The 19352-nt window shown below is 40.7% G+C and overlaps 1 protein-coding gene and 1 long non-coding RNA gene across 5 annotated transcripts in view; one reads left to right on the top strand and one right to left on the bottom strand.

Moving 5' to 3' along the window:
- PTN (pleiotrophin) overlaps positions 1-19352 on the top strand; it is a 105839-nt gene that overhangs the window by 20369 nt on the left and 66118 nt on the right. The window lies entirely within an intron of this gene.
- Positions 16185-19352, bottom strand: part of LOC145523205 (uncharacterized) — a 184275-nt gene continuing 181107 nt past the window's right edge. The window contains exon 19 of the long non-coding RNA XR_014066420.1: positions 16185-16672. This is a non-coding gene — a long non-coding RNA (uncharacterized LOC145523205). The remainder of the gene's footprint in view (positions 16673-19352) is intronic.

Below are 19352 nucleotides of genomic sequence, written 5' to 3'. Positions count from 1 at the left end.
ACATGGATATAAACAAAGACATTAGCTTATCTTTTTAGATGATGAAATATGAGGTGCCTATATATACATATATATAGTCATTTCATTCCTATTCATATATTCATGATATATGAATAGGAATAAAATATATGTGTATGTATACATATATACATACATGTATAGAGAGAGAATTGTTTATCAATTGTTAAAGCCAAGCAGAAATTCTAATCACATTTGGTTTAAAGGATTGTCTTCTTGCAAAGCAAGCATTTCTTTGATTCTTGGTCAACTGTGAGCAGGTCGAAGGCTGCCCTGGGGCCAGTTTGATAAGTGGTACTAACCTGAGGGCTTGGAGGGTCTGAGGGTGGTGGAGGAGGGTTGCTTTGCTTGTTTTGCTGCACCTGTGTTGTTATTCAGCACCACTTGGAGCATGCACACAGTACTGGCAATAGCAGGGGAGGCTAGTAGTAGCTGTCGGGTCACTTCCTTAACTGTCCATTAGCTTGGATGCTCGGAATGGGACACAATGCACACTTTTCAATACTCCCTACAGAGTCACAGCACATATAGTTCACCTCAGAGCTGACTTGAAGTCTGGGGAAAATCAGGCCAGAAGGTCTAACACAGAGGGCTCCCTCAAGCCCAGCTTGCTCTGCGAGATGAATAGCCATCACACCCAGACCTCTGAAGAGGAATAACAAGGTCTCCTGTGCGGCAGGTTGACAGTGAGCTGCAGGACCAGAGAGGCCAGAGCGCTGGTTTATGGAAGCCTACTGCTGTTAGGAACAAAATTCAATTGCAAAACTAACATCAGAAAATCAAGAGAAAACAGATGATGCAAACTTGGGGGGAAAACCCATAATGTTACTTCCTTTTCTCTGTTTCATGTCCAGCATCATATCTTTTTCTACAGTATTTCTGATTCCTGTCGTAATTTTCTTTCCATACCTGAACATCTTCCAGAAGATTTTTTCCCTTTCTTTATCTCTCGCAGCCACAGCTTTAAGTTGTAGATGGAGTAAAAGTACTCATAATCTTATAAATAAGCATATATTAATTAATGCCAGGGCCAGGTATTAAACTCTAAGAGGAAGACAACAGAATAGAATAGTTAGAAAATATAGTTCACATTTTAAACTTGACACTAAAATGGTCTGCTTTAAAGAAAGATTCTAGACCCCACATATGGGTTTTATTTTTTCTATCAGGTGAGTGAGGAGCCAGTGTGAGCATGGGGGAGGAGCAGTGTGAGTGTGTGGGTGAATTGTGATGAAAGAGGAATAGGAAAAGAAATAATAAGACTATTTTATTCTTCCATGGCATAAGATAATAAAAATTAATAATAATAATAAAAATAAATTTGAGGATGCTCAATGGTTGTCATTTAGGTATGAATGTATGTTTGTGTTTTCCAAGCACATACTGAGCATACATAGAGTATGCAAGGGAATTTCAGAGCTAGAAAGAAGGAGGTATTTGTTTTCTGCCTCTTAGAATGTTGGAGGAACTCATCTATGTAGATTCTTAGTTAGTAGAGTATGTATCCAGGGGGTGTATCAAGGAGGGCAGTGCTATTAAGTATGGACTGAAACAGTGACCCAGGCCCTCTTAACATTCCTTCTGACCCTTTGATGTCACTTAAACTCTACCTTCAACGTAGAAAAATACGGTGTTAGTGAGTCCTGGCAAAGCTGTGTGATGCTGGAGTCTAGGCAGCAGACACTGCCCACAAGATAACCTAGGTCAACAAGATAACCCAGACCTAGCACTCAGCCTCCAAGCCCTGAAGTCTTGGCAGTTTGTCCTTCTCCTCATCTGGGCAGGTTTGAATACTCTTTTGTGGATGCCCAGAAACAGTCTGAGATCTTGGTCAGATTCTGATAAAATGGAAGACAAAACCCTACGGGGGAGAAATCCTGAGTTTTCCATTTCAATGACTACAGAGGAAGCTGAACAGCCAAAAAAGAACTGTGAGCTGTGTGAGGAGAGTGGCTGTCTCAGTAAAATGACAAAGAGACGCTTTCAGTCCCTGGGAGTGCCTTGCTTCAATGTCAAGTTTTAAGGAAATACTGAAAAGCAGAAATCTCAGGTTATGGGTATTCAGGTCATGCCCACTATGGAGACTTAAGCTTCTGGAGAGGAAATGGAAGGGGGAAAAATCTAACTTTTGCAATTGTTTGTTTTAGTCAGTAAGTCGTGTGTGACTCTTTTGTGACCCTCTGGACTGTAGACCGCCAGACTCCTCTGTCCATGGGATTTTCCCAGCAAGAATACTGGAGTGGGTTACCATTTCCTTCTCCGGGGGATCTTCCTGATTCAGGGTTTGAACCTGTGTGTCCTGCAATGCAGGTAAATTCTTTACCACTGAGCCACCTGGGAAGCCCAACCTTTGCAATAGCTAATGATTTTTGAGCTGGGAACTCTGATAAATCCTTTATTTAAATGACATTTAATCCTTACAGTGATTCTCTAAGGAATGGAAACTAATGAATCCCATTTTACAGATGAGAACACTGAGGCTGAGACTTAAGTAAATTGCACAAGGTCTTTGGGTTAGTAGAGCTTCCCATATGGCTCATTGGTAAAGAATCTGAATGCAGGAGACACAGTTTTGATCCCTGGATTGGGAAGTTCCCCTGGAGAAGGAAATGGCAACCCACTCCAGTATTCTTGCCTGGGAAATCCCATGGACACAGGAACCTGGCAGGCTACAGTCCATGGGGTCACAAAGAGTCAGGCATTACTGAGCAACCAAGCAGGCACAAGCACTTTGGGTTAGTAGGTGAGATCTGAAAGCAAGTGTGTTTGTTACTCCAGAACTCAAGCTGTCAGCAGTTATGCAATATCACATAATTTAAATATTAGTGGGGTGGACGGATAGATAGGTGAGTAGATAGCTGTGTAGATAGGTAGGCAGATTAGAAGCTTCTCCCTTTAGTAAGGTAAAAAAGGAGAGACAGTGACACTAGTCTCTAAAATGCCAGAGAACAAAGAATCTTGGGTGCTGATGGAGAGAAAGTTAATTCTATATATTGAGAGCTATGCTTACTGCTTTCAAATACCTTATTTCACTTAAAGGGTTATTATCCTATTTTGCAAATAAGGAAACCACGATCTTACAAAAGATAAGTAGATATCTGAAAGTCATCATCCAGTGATTAGCAAAGCTAGATTTGGACTCTGGTTGTCTGACTCCAAAATCCATGCTGTTTATGACCTCAAAGAAAATGAACAAATGCCCTAAAAGATAAAAGAGAACCAACACTCTGCTCAGAGATGCCTGTGGCCGCTGTTCACTCATGTATTCATTCATTCGTAGCACACAGATTTGTGAGTCAGAGCTCTGAAATGGAACACGCAGTTAAATGAAACTCAAGAGACTACCACTTGCTGTCTTAAAATTATGTATGATGAGCCCACAATATATAAAATAAAAAATATATAGAATATATAAAAGGTAATATTTAATGTGGAGCCATGTGTGATAAAACACTGTATAAAAGAATTTGTTTCTTTTCTTTGAAGTCTCTGAAATGGCTGGGATTACCAGCAAGGTCAGCATGAGAATGACAAGATGCTGACGTTCTTGGACCATTGCAAACCTTCATCTCCAGTGGCTCTCTGCCACTAGATTGCTTTTTGTGAAGAAAGATTTCAAGTCTATTTAATCCAGGAATCCTTATTTAAACCTTCTATCTAAGCTCACGGTCTACTTCTTGAGCTCCAAGTGTACTGACTCATGTCAGCCCTTATTCGCAGATCTTATGTTACTCATGTCTGTTGATGCATTTCCTTCCTGCAAAGACAGGAGGGGACTCTGCCTAGTTTTTTTAAAAAAATACAACACAATATCCTGCAAGCCATCACTGCTTAAGTATCAATTATTCTACATATAATTATTCTACTACATTTAATTAAGGTGTTCTCTCAGTAAGGCCCTATAAAATCCAATGACAGAAAGAAAAGAAGCCTGTGGTTATCTGTTATTGCATTTGGTGTGTGAGACTGGAACATTTTGAAGCTTTTGGGATGGTGGAAAGGAAGTCAGTGACGTTTCAAGGCCTATAGGATTTTCCGAAGTTGAGACCCCTGCATATGTGGTCAGGAGTTTTGGGTCCCAGGGGTTGCCCCACTGGGGACCTCTGCGATTCTTCTCATATCTTTACCCACATTCTCACGCCCACTGCTCAGTTAGAAAGTTGAAAGAAGAAATTATGATGCTAGAGGTGCTTGTATGTTTATCAAATTCTTGATCTTCAGACTTACATGATATTCTCCATAACCACATGGGAAGAAATCTAAAAATCACATTCTGATCCAAGAGCTGAATATACTCGAGGCTGGGATGACAAAAGCATGTGAGAACCAGAGATCAGTACCAGGAGGAAGAGGCCCGGAGCCTGCGTCCGCCTTCCCAGTCCCCTGGTCTCTCCCCCACTCACCCAGGGCCTCTTTTCATCAAGCCTGACATCCTAAGTGATGGATTCGCTAACACAGTCTCAGAAAGGCTTTTAGGTAACTGATGTGATTTCTGATTAAGATTGCTATGCATGCGTGGCAATAAGAAAGAGAGACGCGGAGACAGAGAGAGAGAGAGAGACCACCAACCTGAGAGGAACCCCATGTCCAACAGAGAGGCAGGCTTGGTGACAGACAAAGCAGTTAATTGTGAGCAGTTCCACCAAGGGGCCTGGGAAACTCGCGCCCAGAGGGGCAGCCGTGACCCATTTGGCACAGGCAGTGCTGGCCTTGCATATTTCAACATCCTCCATGGTCGAACACCTGGGTTACCTCATGAGTGCAAGCCCTGTTCTTAGAGATTTATGATGTTTACCAAATCTAGCAGCTGGCTCATTTGTAGGAAAGGTGATGCTTTGGGAAGCCATTCTGAGACCCCACACCCTCCCTGGGGGGCCTTTAGTACCTCTGCTTATTGTTCTTGCTGAATTTCCGGCTAGTTTCTACAGCAAGGAAAGTGCTTTCCACTCTGTTTTGGGCCCTCTCGATCCTTTGGTATCTGCCATTGCTCATTTTTGAAATCAGCCCACTCCTGTTTAAAAGGCAGGAGGCCTCTCTTATTAATGTGAGGCAACCTTGGCCTGTTGTTATAAAGTTTTCTTCCATTGGGTCACTTGGCATGTACTTATGGAAAATGCTTCACTCTGAATTTCTCGGAAACATGACTTGTTTGTCGTCCCAAGGATTTTCTTATGTTATTTGAGTTCCCTTACTACGAAGGAGGCCCTCGAGATGGAAATTCCAGGGGTGGACATGAGAGCAGAGGGTCAGCACTTTGCTACCGAGGTGCACAGTGAGGGAGTGGGGGGACTGAGACATGAGCCCAAGCAGCCTTGACATGTGTTAATTTCTGCTGAGTCTCCGGTGATGTGATGCTGCTGGTTGAAGGACTGTGCTTTCAGAACAAGATACTTTAGACATGAAGAGAGAATCTCAGAATTGGTTTCCTTTAGAGCCAGAAGGATCTTGAGAGATGATCCTTTTGAGAGCTTTACTGACTGCATTCAGTAGAGCCTTAGAGCCCTGAAGAGGTAGCTCAGGGTGGAGGCTCAGGGTGGGCAAGGGGAAGTCCCCCAGCTGGGTACAAGATATAATAAGAGCAACTTATTTTTATATGTTTTATGTAATTGAGTTTTATACATCGCCTTATTTGATCAGAGGTTTTTGTTACTCAAAACGAAAGTGGAACTAAACTACCATTCTAGTCCACCATTTTCTTTTTAATATGCAAATGCAGAGACAAAGCCAGAGACTTAGGGTCACAGAACTGCGTAACTGAGTCTTGCTGGTACATTGTCTACCTCTCACCTCTCACACTGTCTCAGCTCCAAACCCACTCTTCCACACACTACCCAGTGGTGCTGGAGTCAGGACGCTGCAGACACATATCTGTTTTTCTAGTTGGCTCCGGGTTAGGCTGTCAGGTGGTGCTAAGTGGTAAAGAACCTGCTTGCTGATGCAGGAGATGTAAGAAACACGGGTTCGATCCCTGGGTCGGGAAGATCGCCTGGAGGAGGGCATGGCAAGCCACTCCAGTATTCTTGTCTGGAAAATCTCATGGACAGCGGAGCCTGGTAGGCTACAGTTCATAGGGTCGCACAGAGTCGGACACGACTGAAGTGAGTTACCGCGCACACATGCGCGCAATGGTTACTAAAGGGAAATTTAGAGTAACTCAGGGGTTTAAGTACCTGGGTTTTATCTGAGTCCAGCTAGATCTCTCCTTTTCAAATTTTAGGAACTCTACCTCCCGATGTCCTGACTTGCACACTAGACACACTAGAGACCCACAACTAAAGTTGTGGCTTCAACGTAGTTTGTCATTCTGTAGCGCACACCATTACGTTAAACGTTGCGTTTGATTTTCAGTGATGTCAGCTGAGGGGTTACAAGAGGTAAGAGATTCTCTTTATCTCTTAAGGGTTGCCACTTAACTTCTCTTCTGTGATTTGTGATAAAAATTTAGACTTGAGCTCGTCCCTTCTTTCTCCAATCACTGCAGAGTAAGCGGAAGAATCCAGCCCACACCATAGTTATCCTAGCTGCTGCAGTGGTCAAGGGCATCAGCCGTCTTGGCTCTCAAGGCATGTTCTTCAGTAGGCACTTTATCACAGTCAACCACAGGTGTTCCTTTGATTGATTGGGATGCTGTTGCATTGCATAATTACTAGCATCCTATTTTCCATTGGCATGGAGCCCATCACTGTGTTCAGACCTAAGGACACAACCAAACCAGTTCCTAAATGCCATCTATGAGGTTCTGATTCCTGATCTCACACCTGCTGTCAGTTTCTGGATCAATCAGGACTAGCCACAAGATAAAACAACACACCGATTATTTTAACAGAGAGAATGAGTATACATATTGGCTAACTATGTATAAAGTTATTAACTAGGTAACTGAATGAAACACAGAGGAATCATGAAGTATCCCAAAGCAGCATATGGGTTTGGACCTAAGAGAACATACAAATAGGCAGAATGTAGACACACTTCAAGAATATATAATTTTCCTTGACTTCTAAGCCTATCAAATCTTCTGAGACAGAGTCTGTATTCTTACAGCACTTTTTACTTCTACAATGCCAGCTTTGCATTGTGCTATTAATATCTCTACATGTGTGTCTTCCGTCCACAGTGGGTTCCTCAATGGTGGCTCTCATCTCTACTGTATGCCCTAAAACATGGAACAAAGTAGGTCAGTAAATACAGAAAAGAATAATGAGTCATGATACTGCTGAACCTGCTTTAATTAACAGAGGACCCAGTGCAAACCCTATTCTAGAGTGTGGGCTTGTCTTGGGATACTATCTTTAGGGTATCATGCAGCCTTCTGAAAATTCTGGCTTTGTGGCATAGCTTAATGCTCTCCTTAAATGACTCCAAAACAGATACTTTCTTCTGCCTTCCTAATGTGATTCTCAGCAGCTAAATTAAAGAGGCTGAATAATAAATGTACATCTCTACCAGTCCAGTAAGACTGTGCATACTGAACATCCAGTGCTGAAAAGAGGTTATGTTCCAAGAGGATATGAGTTCTCATTGGGTTCCTAAGTGGATTAAATAAAGCTTCTCAATCCAACAAATAGGATAGCTATAATATACTAGATTTCAATCTCTTTGGAGGTAGATAGATAGATGGATAGATAGAGGTAAGATTTATACTGTTCTTATGAATTTTCAGAATAGTTACTCATGTATGAATTGAAATACAAAATCTTAGTAAGAATTTATCTCATCCTTTGTCAGTTATGGAAGGATGGGCTGAGAGCAGAATTTGACAAGGGAAAGCGTGAGTTTAAGTCAACTTTTTTTTTAGTTGCAAACAACAAAATCCCCTCTGTATAGTTTAAGCAGTGAGATGTTGATTAAGGGAAAGAGATACTTCCCAGAGTTATTGAGAAAGCTGAAGAAATGGATTCTAGGTTGAACTTCTGGGAGTGACTCTTCAAAACACACCCCAGAGCTGGGTCACTATAGGAGTTTCTGCCTTTGCCACAAAACAGCTCTAAGATGGGCTGGGAAATATAATTTTCTTAAAAAAATTGTTCAGTTTTGTTACTCTTTCTGCTTTTTGCCTTTCATTTGTTGCAACTTTGGAAGAGGGTTGGGGTGGGTGCTGAACAAGACAATATGTGATAGAAACTGGGAGGTAGACAGGTCAAATGACTCTGAAGAAGTCTCTTTGGAGACCTAGGTGGGAGTAAGTGTAACCAGGAGGACTCTGGGCTTCCACAGGATGGGTGAGAGATGGACAACCAAAAGGGAGAAAGAGAGAGTTATTAAACTACCTAGAAGCATTTGGTAACAATATCCTAGTATAAATAACATAAACCGTAGCACAAAATTATTTTAGCATTTTTATTATGTTCAATCTTTGATTTTTCATTTGATCCTCAGAACAATCTTGTGAGGTAGATAAAAATTAAGTAAATTAGTTTTAGTATTAACTAATTCCTTTACTCCATAATTCATGTTTTACACATTTGTTTTATAGTAAGAGTATGGGTCTAATTAAAATTCAATATTTTAAAATTTTTATTAAAAAAACAAATATAATTTTCTAGCTTTCCACCTTTTTTGTCTGCCCTTGGACCAGAGGTTAACAATCTCCCCTGTGTTTACAGCCCCATATTTTTCATTAAATATGGGGGAGGGATAGGGAAGTAGTTTAAAACATAAATAACAACAGTCCTCCAAAAGGTAGGTGGTATGTAAACTGAATTTGAAAGTTGAGATACAGAATGTGGCTCAGAAACTGTAGAGATCGCAGCTAAGCATCAGGCAAAGAAAGCGAACAAACCACCCAGACAAGATGTCAAGCCAGGCAAAGTTTATCTTCAAGCATCTTGCATTTCTCATTTTAATAGACCTCTCACCGTCTGGCCCTGTCTCATTTACCCTGATTTCTCTCATTGGTAGAAGAGCAAGTAAAACTGTCCTAGGTAATGTGTGCTGCAGAGACTCCTCAAAGAGAAATGGATGGATTCATGTGGCTGCCTCATTGTTGCACACCCTACTTTATATTCATTTTCCACTGGAGAATGATTACAACTGTATAATTTTAAAATTGGCTTTGAAAACTACTGGCACCAAAAATAGACAATAATTAATATCCTGTCCTTCAAACTTGAAAACATCACACTTCCCCCCATGTTGGCAGTGTCTGGTAGTTTTAATGGATTACTTAGAGCTTCAGAATTGCCACCTATATTTTAAAATCAAGTCTTTCTACCTATGTATGAAGTGGCTAATGGATTATATAAACCCATTTCCTCAGGCATCCCAACCACCCAGTTTCACAGAAAAACTCTATCCAGCTCTCCCTCTATACTCTGCTTTAGGAGTCATTTCAATGTCTATTTTGGATCCCATCCTCTTATTTTATCTTTTAGTCCCAACTTCATCAGGCCATCTGAATTGATAGGATAGATCATCCTCTCAGGTCTAGAGGTAACAATCTCCATTCGAGCTTCTTAGGTGGCAAAATATCAATCTCAGACAATTCAGGGTAATCCTGTAAATTTAGAGTTAGTCAGTTGATTCAAACCTTATTCTTCCCTAATGTTCACAATTCCTAGAATAGTGTCTAAGTTCCATGGAACTTGGGGAGTGTCCTCGAGAGAGATGGCAAGATGGAGTTTGGGTCAGGGGCATCTTATCCATGGTCATTCTCTTTTCTGCAAAGATTTTAATCCTCTCCTATGTTAGGATATGGGCTTCAGTGGCACTAGTGGTTAGATGTAAGAGGCATGAGTTTGATACTTGGGTGGGGAAGATCCCCTGGAGGAGGGCATGGCAACCCACTCCAGTATTCTTGCCTGGAGAATCTCATGGACAGAGGAGTTTAACAGGCTACAGACCATGGGGTCACAAAGAGTCGGACATGACTGAGTGACTTAGCACGCACGTTTTAGAATATAGACTGTGATGATGATTAGATCACTCCAGTGATATCCCTATTGTGATATCTTCAATAAAAATTTGCCTTACTAAGCTCTGAACTCCAAACTCGCCAGCAGTCTGGCATAACTGACCATGGAAAGGAAAGAAGGCAGATAGCTAAGCTTTCTAAGGGTTTTAATAGATTTTAGTTAGTTGATTTGAGAATCTAATCACCACAGGTAGGATGTAGGACTGTGTAAAAGTATGCATGTATTTTTATGAAATAATGATATGAAATAGAAGAATTCGTTCTGTGCTGTTCTTTTCCCCGACTAGTAAGTCCAGTTTCCCTATATCCCTTCTTCCTTTGAGTAGCTAGACAAAACTGTAATGCAGCCCTCAAGAGAGAATGCCTAGTGCAGATCATAGGAAAAAGAGCACAAAATTTATAACTTTTGAGTAGTGACCAGTTTGGGGGCCTCCAAAGCCAAGGGGACTCAGGGCATAAAATTATAACAACAAATGATGAATTGGTTCAGTAGGAGATGGTTCTTCCTTCACCCCAGACTAAAGATTTTACAGTTTGTAAGAAAAGCAAGTTAGAGGGAGTAGGATTACTGAAATCTATGTATGTCCCTCAGTAGGGATCTTGTAATGCTTTCTTTTGGGGAAAAGAGGGCAGAAAACATAATCCTAGATAGCTTAGAGGTTCCATGAGCAGCTGAAGCTGTTTCTCACGAAGAACACAGCAGATCTTACATATATACATATATTAAGTGTATATATATATATAAAAAATATTGTGTGTATGTGTTCAAATAAGAGAAACTTAATCAGGATGGGACATGATAGAAAGACCATTGGCTTAGGTTTCCTAAAATATGGGTTTGGCTTCAGTTCCACTGTGGTCATGTTTTGACTGTATGACTCTGAACAAGACATTTCATCTCATTTATTTTAGCCTCTTACCTCTGAAAACTAAAAGGAGGAAGACCAGATGGCCTCAGTAATATGTTCCATCTCTGGATAACTATGATTTTGACAACTTATGCCTGTATGTTTAGTCTGAGTTCTTAAACAGGCAAGAATGAATTTTAATGTTGGTCTGGTCAGAAAGAAAAATTAGAAAAAATGAATTGTTCAGAAAGAAAAATCAGTATGAATAATTCAGCTCTCCATCCAGTTAGAAGCATTCTTTAAAAATATTTAAGTGGCCTCCCCATCCATACCATCTTCCCTGGTGGCTCAGATGGTAAAGAATTCGCCTGCAATGCATGAGACTTGGGTTTGATCCCTGGGTCAGGAAGATCCCCTGGAGAAGGGAATGGCTACCTACACCAGTATTCTTGCCTGTAGCCCGCCAGGCTCCTCTGTCTGTGGGGTCACAAAGAGTCAGATATGACTGAGAGACTAACACTTTCACTTCACTTCACTTCAAACATTCAAACACTTACATAATGATTTATTCTAATAGGCAAGTATTGAATGATTTCCAGGTACCAGGTTTGAGAATTTCCAGGTACCTTTCCTGTCCTGCCCTTAAAAGGAACTTACATTGTCAGGAATTAAATTGCTCTCAGATGCTATGCTTCAGCGGATCCAGCAGGAGGCAGTATCAGTGACTTGGGACAAGAATAAGAAAGAACTTTCATGAGCTGGGCTTTCCTGATAGCTCAGTTGGTAAAGAATCCACCTGCAATGCAGGAGACCCTGGTTCAATCCACTGAAGAAGGGCTAGGCTACCCATTCCAGTATTCTTGGACTTCCCTTGTGGCTCAGATGGTAAAAAATCCACCCTCAATGCGGGAGACCTGGGTTTGATCCCTGGGTTGGGAAGATCCCCTGGAGAAGGGAAATGCTACCCACTCCAGTATTCTGGCCTGGAGAATTCCATGGACTGTATAGTCCATGGGGTTGCAAAGAGTCGGACACAACTGAGAGACTTTCACTTCGTGAACGCATCCACCAAATGCCCAAACTTTAACACTCATATTCTAAGTAAGTGGCATATCCACCATTGACAGCTGGTGATACCTTCTGAGTATCGACTATTTGTGGCATGTGTGGAAAATTAGTGTCATAGACCAAATGGTGCAAGTGTACATCAATTCAGTTATTTTCATATGACTCTGAAGCCTTGACAATTGAAGTGATTGTGCAAGATTGCATGTTTGCAAGTGGCAAAGCCAGAACAAAAGGTGTAGATCCCTGTTCCTTTAATGATGTGATTTTTCTTTCCTTAGTTAGCTCTGCTGCTTGAGCAGTGGCTTTTTATCATGGTATCCTAACACAAATCTGATCTTCCTAGAACAAAAGTCAGCTTTTATTTTGAAGATGAATTTAGACATCTGAACATCTTGGGAGTTGTCATATTTAGCGATGCAAAGTAAAGACAAGTAGATCCTAGCAAGGAGGTAAATAAATTCAGAGAACATTTCCAAATCTGCTAGAAGATGAAAACTCGGCTATTTTTGTTATCCTTGGTCCAGATTTTTCTGTTTCTATAAAAAAATTGTGAGTTAAGCTGTATAACCATTGGTTTTGGCATTTTTTCAAAGGGTTTCTTTCATTTTGCAGAAGACCTCATTTATTCCAAGCTCTCCCAGCTCCCAGGAGGTTGGAAACCCAGCCAGGGCATCTGATTTATATAATTAGCCTTTCGTGAGTATGGATGGCCTCTCACTCCAGCATGAAGTGAGGTGAATTTGAGGAAAAACATTCTTCCTTTATCCTCCTGCTCACCCTCCCTCCCACTCTAGTTCTCATTTGTAACCCGATTTAGCAGGGAAAGCAATGATTCTACAATCCAGTGTGATCTCAGCCTGTCAGAGCTTTCAGCCAGAAAGACTTAGAGGCCATCAATTTCATAATAATGGGTGTATAATGACGGTCCCTTTGGTACTGCTCTCACCCAAATCCCCATTTAGAGACGGTGACTGGAAGGACAAAGGCTAGTGTTTCAGGAAGGGCAGATTTAGGGTAGATCAGCCATGGAAATCAGCATTGGCTCACATGTCCAGGACCTAATGAGAATCTGGCAGAGGCCCAAAAAGGAGCTGAATCCACTTTGCCTCTGCATTCTAGTCCCCATTTCAGGGCTTTTCATGAGAATCTGTAGAATTGTAAGGGAGGAGGTAAGGGAGCCACGCAGGGAGGCAGTCATGACAGGAGCATTAGCTGCAGGTTAGTCTGTGTCCTGCTTAGAACTCTGACAGTAGCATCCCTGATGGCTTCTTCCATGAGAGATTCTTCCACACTCATCTCCAGTCCCATTTTGTGTGAGATGCTCAAGGGCTTTGCCCGTGATGGTGGTAATGTACACTTGAAATTCTCGAGATTTCCACTTGATGACTTGAGCTCATGTGAATTTGCCAATGTTCCTATTGGCCTCGTCTTTATTTTTGTCCAATCGTAACACATGACCTCCTTCAAGCATATTCTTATGTTCAAAACCTAAGTGCTAGGAAATGTTGACGGTCAGAAGAGTATCACTGACAGATGAAAAAGCTAGGAAACATGCAACAATTATTTAGGACTAACGCCAAATTTTCTGGCAAAATTGTTTTCGACTTTATTTGAAAGTAACTGAACTATGTCAGCAAGTAGGTGACCCCATTGCTGTGAATGCAGTTCTTACCAAGCTACAGGGGTGCAGGTGATGTCCCACTGGTGGAAGAGGAATGGAACACAGAAACATATTCTTGGTCTTTTTTTTTTTTAATCCAAATGCGTGTGTTGTTGCCTTGGATTCACATAAAATGAAAACTTTTTACTTTGGAGTGTTAATCTCAGAGATGGCATGCATATGGAAAAAAACCAAACAAGTTTTCAGATGGATGATTAATAAATTATTACATGTTTACAACTTGTGAGGGGGAGGAGGAAATATGGTGAATGCTGCAGAATTACTGAACTCTTATCTAGTCTTTAGATTGATCTGAATTTATGCTGTGACCAGGTTGATTGACTGAGAGGCCATTGGCCAGTCTGAATCGGGCCACTTTCTTAGATTGCAGACGTCAGATTGCAATCGACGTTGAGCCAAGACCGTTGAAATAAAGATCGACTCTATGTGTAACAGATAATATATCTGGTGTCACTTGCTGACACATAAAAGTATTTCCTCTGGATGAGTGTAGATTTTAAGTTCTCAGTTCTTAACTCTGTGAGCAGGTGTCTCAGTTGTTGTGTGTCCTGGCTCCCAGAGGGTCCATCAAGATGTTTCAAGAAATAAAAGTCCCAGAGGCTCAGGCCTTCTCCCTTTTGTTCTTTTTTAGCTGCGTTCTTCTTTAAGAAGGTGTGGCACAAGTGATAGGCATTCATTTTTGAGACAGTTGGCCCCTTATAAATAACTCGATTTGGGAAACGTGGAGTGTGGCTCTTCAGCCCCTGGGTTTTCATTTTCATGAACTCACAACTTGCCTCCCCACACCAGCCCCTTACTCCTCTCCATTTCTTTCCTGGCACTTCTTCTCTTTCACCCTCTCTGCTTCTCGGCTTGCTTTTCAGCCAATAGGGCTTTCTTCTTCATCTCCTGCTTATTGATGAATGAGTTTCATTCATCTTTCTCTCCTTTTTGGGGGTAGGGCAGCAAAGGGGAGTGGGCTGGTCTATGAATAGCTATAGACTTTGCCTGCTCCCATTTTTCCACTTGACTGTTCAGATCCATGGAGACAGAAAATGCAGGGGAGCAGCAGGGTGGGAGGCACCGGGGTCAGAGGTCAAGAGTGGCCACCTTTTGAATGAAAGCTCCTGATTTCCACTGGGGATAACATATTGTCACCCAAAGTAACTGTGCAAATACTTGGCTGTCAGAAGCCTCAAAGCAAAGGGAGAGAGGTGAAAAAAGGGGGGGTAAAGATCAGAGAGAAGGGGAGGAATGCAAACCCTGGGGTCAGTTAACATGATTTGCAGTGTTTTGAAGACAGTGTTTGGTGACTCCATGTGGGAGTCATTATGCTTTGTATCTGTCTCTGTATCTTCTTAAGGGGTGGACCTGGAATATATTGTGCAGCCTGTACACAGATTACAGCCTTCCTACCTTGAGACAACTTTATTTAAAACCATTTAATTAGGTGGCAAACTGTTGAGCAACATCAAAGATTTTGGTGAGTGAGGGGTGATACTACATGTAAAATTTACTGTCACTTCCTAGAAACTTTTGTAAGACTAGCATTCAAAAGGTCTTTTATGGCCCTACTGGGCATTTCATATGCACTTAAGTTTATCTGTTTTAGGGTCTTAGTGATTGTCATTTGGATAAACTATAAGAAATTCTATAGATGTAGTTCAATGAGGGATATTTGCTTGGTTTTTCACTCATACATACTATTTTAACACCCTCCCAATAAAAATGTGATGAGGAACAGATTAATAGCAGGATGAAATTGTAATTTTCCCACTGAATTTTTAAGAGCTGGAACTCCATTCTGTTCATCTTTAGGCCCATAGCACTAACCTCAGCATTATTTAGTAATTGTATATGGAAATAATGAATGTTAAACAAAGGGAATTCATGAACTTTTTGTCATCTTAAGTACTTTCTACATGATCAGCTATTACTTAAGTGTAAACTGCTGTGCAACATCAAAGCTTTTTGGGGGTGAGGGGTAATGCTACATGTTAAATTTATTGTCACTTAAGTAATATTGTAACACTTAAGTAATATATGATCATGGAAAAAGATGATGTAAAGATGATGTAAAGATGACAAAAAATTCTTAAATTCTCTTTGGTAACATTCATTATTTCCATACACAATTACTTGGTTTATATCAAATGATCTTACTACAAATTGAGAGTCATCCTAAGAGAAGTTTTCATGTGACTGGGCTTTAGTTTTGCCTGGGAAAAGGTTTTCATTCTAATAATACAATAATAATCAGATGGAATTATCAAAATATAACCATTTAACCTAAGTCTACAATAAAATAAAAAGATGTTCCATAAAACAGCCATTTAAAAATCTGGCAGCTCATCAGAATCACTTGGGAAACTTAAAAACTCTTCCTGGGCTTCGTAATTGATGACTCTGATATACAACTTGTTTTGTAAACTACTGTCATAGCACAGGGAAGGTAAAGGAATAAGTCTTGCAATCAAACTCTTCAAGTCTGAAGCACTTAGTAGAATTCAGAGCCATAAACAACAAAATTCCATTATAACAACAACCAAAAAATACAAAGAGAGTGTTATGAAACAAAGCTATTTCCATGTCTCATGCAGCTGGCCCATAGAAACAGTGCCTTATTGATATGATTACAATAAATACTATACAATGAATAAACATGAACATCAAGTGCTTTCTCTTTGAGGCCATATAAGTAATAGCCATTGTTTTATGAAGAAGCTAAATTGTATACAGTTTACATTGAAAGCAGGGAGAGCAGAGCAGAACTGATAAACTTTTTGAGTTATTTTGAGATATTTATGCAACTGTGTCCTACCATTAAATAGCTCATGCTATATGTTCCAACCACCTACCAAGAAAATAAAATGAATAATTCAATGGAAATGGGTTAAAATTTTAAAACACCAAGTAAGTGTAAGTTGGAGTCCACTGTTGCATTCTTCCTAACAAAATTTCATATCAATGACAGTGACCGCAGTATTGAATACCTTTTGAAATTCCTTATCTGGAGATCATACCCAGAAGTGATGTGAGGGGGAGGGTGCTAATGATCCAGTAAAACTTCCTGTGATATTCGGCATTGTTGGTGGTAAATAACACTTGCTTGCATCCATTTTTGATTTCCATTCTTCTTTCTGGCTCAGACAGTAAAGAATCTCCCTGCAATGCAGGAGACACAAGAGACATGGGTTCAACCCCTGGGTCAGGAAGATCCCCTGGAGAAGGGAATGGCTACCCACTCCAGTGTTCTTGCCTGGAGAATCCCAGGGACAGAGGAGCCTGGCGGGCTGCAGTCCATGGGGTCGCAGAGTCAGATGCGACTGAGTGACTAACAGTTTCATACTTTCATGTCGTTTTATCTAGTCCACTCTGAATTTTTTTCACTGAATTTCATCTGATGGCTAGAAATTTTTAATTTTAAAAGCAACAGAATTCTTCCTATTTGTTAAATATTATGACTACACGACAACATTCCCGCCATTTGGTAACTAAGGTCAGGAGACCTGTTATATTGCCTCTGCTTTGTTTCTTACTATCTGTGTTAACTCCTTTTAAAAAAAATATTTATTTTTCATTGGACGATAATTGCTTTACAACATGGTGTTGGTTTCTGCCATACATCAACATGAATCAGCCACAGGTATACATATGTTCCCTCCCTCCTGAGCCTCCCTTCTCTTTCCCACCTCATCCCACCCCTCTAGGTTGTCCCAGGGCACCAGGTTTGAACTCCCTGCATCATATAGCAAACTCCCACTGGCTATCTGTTTTACACATGGTAATGCATATGTTTCAGTGCTAACTCATCAATGCATCCCACCCTCTCCTTCCCTCACTGTGTCCACAAGTCTGTCCTCTATGTCTGTGTCTTCATTGCTACCTTGCAAATAGGTTCATCAGTATCCTCTTTCTAGATTCCATATAAATACATGAATATATGATATTTGTTTTTCTCTTTCTGACTTACTTCAGTCTGTATAATAGGCTCCAGGTTCACCCACCTTATTAGAACTGGGTCAAATGTGTTCCTTTTTTAATAACTGAATAATATTCCATTGTGTATATGTACCACAACTTCTTTATCCACGTGTCAGCTTCTTCATGACATTTAGCTTCTCTGAGAACTAGGCTTCACTTCTGGAGGATGGGGATAATACAGATTGCCCCCCTTGCTTCACAAAATTGTTGGGATCAAATAAGAAATTTGCACAATTTTCTTCATAAATAATAAATTACTGAATACACGTAGGGACCGTTTAGGCTTTACTTTCTTTCTTTACTATGCTGACCTCCGTTAAAAATGTTTTTAAAAAATTCTTTAATGCAGGATCTTAGTTTCCCAGCCAAGGATTGAACTGCACTCCCTGCAGTGGAAGCATGGCATCTTAACTGCTGGACCAACAAGGAAGTCCCTATACTGACTTCTCTTAAAATCTCTGTATAATTTTTATTTTGCACAGAAATGACTTTTATAATTTTATTTCTAAAAAGAGTGCCTTTTAAGATGTGTTATGTGAAAACCCAGGAAATAAAATAAATTACCAGAACTTTTAAGGAACCTATATAAACACTGTGATTCTTATCCTGGATTTTTGACTATCAAGAGTAAAGTGTTTTAGGTTACCTCTGCTTTGTTAGGTCTTGATCTTCAACTGCTAAGATAAATTTTTAAATGATGATGTTAACTTAAAAAACCATGCTGAGTTCAAAGAAAAAGAAAATAGCTTTCATGTTTGCCTGGTTTAATCTGAATTCCTGGAATTCTGCTTATTCTGCACCTGTCAAGGGAGATCATTGGTCCTTGTCCGTGAGAATCCAACATTTAAACTCCTGTTACACATGGTGTTCTGCACCGAGTAGGCGTGTTGTACATTTCCGTCGATTTTACCTACATAATTCTCAGCCACTTTTGGCATCCTCAGAGAAATTCAGGACCCTTCTATTCAGGTAGAATTGATCAAAATGTTCACACTTTCTCTCCCTTTTAAACATCCAGTCCAGTTGTTATGTGAGGATAACATGATGATTATCCTTCTGCTTTCTTTCCCATGTCTGTCTTTATCTACAGCAGTGCTTTACTTTCACCTGTCAACTCTTATTTCCCAAACTGCCTTGGTTCATTTCTCCCTCTGACACATTTTGTTCATCTTTAGGATATTGTTTAGGAAACTCTAGCTGTATGATGATGTTGATTGCAGAAACAACATTTTTAGCATATCCATTACAACACCTTTTATATTTTCTCTCTCTAGAACCTCAGCCTGCTGCCTCCTTTGCAATTATCCAAAATATCCTTGAAGTGGCTGTTTATACAACATTAAAAATGGGGAGCAAGCGATAATTCACTTTAAGGTACAGGTGGAAGGATTAAATTATGAAAGGACTGATACCTAAGAACATGGCAGGAATAGGTTAGACAAATTTTGTACTATATTCAAAATAGAAGTTGGAAAGTGGATCCTTTAGCTGGTCAAGGTACTGCTCAGGAATCGGAGTTATGATGCCATGGGGTTGAACTGATGAATTCAGGAAAAAGTGAAAGCCCTGTAAAGATAATCTGAGACACAGAGAAGACTTGCCTGCATGCTCTTAATGCTGTGCCCTTCTCGCAACCCCCATGTGTGTGCTGTGTTGGGCTTAGTTGCTCAGTCGTGTCCGACTCTTTGCGACCCCCATGGACTGTAGTCCACCAGGTTCCTCTGTCCATGGGGATCCTCTAGGCAAGAATACTGGAGTGGGCTGCCATGCCTCCTCCCAACCCCCCCTAGTCCTTCCTTATTGATCAGGAGACCTGCTGTATGGAGCAGGCCTGCCAGCCCCTCGTGTCTGCTTGTTTGTG

Source organism: Giraffa tippelskirchi, chromosome 10 (genome assembly GCF_054371585.1).
Source record: "Giraffa tippelskirchi isolate mGirTip1 chromosome 10, T2T-mGirTip1v1.2.pri, whole genome shotgun sequence".
Taxonomy (NCBI): domain Eukaryota; kingdom Metazoa; phylum Chordata; class Mammalia; order Artiodactyla; family Giraffidae; genus Giraffa; species Giraffa tippelskirchi.
This window is presented reverse-complemented; position numbering and strand designations above follow the sequence as displayed.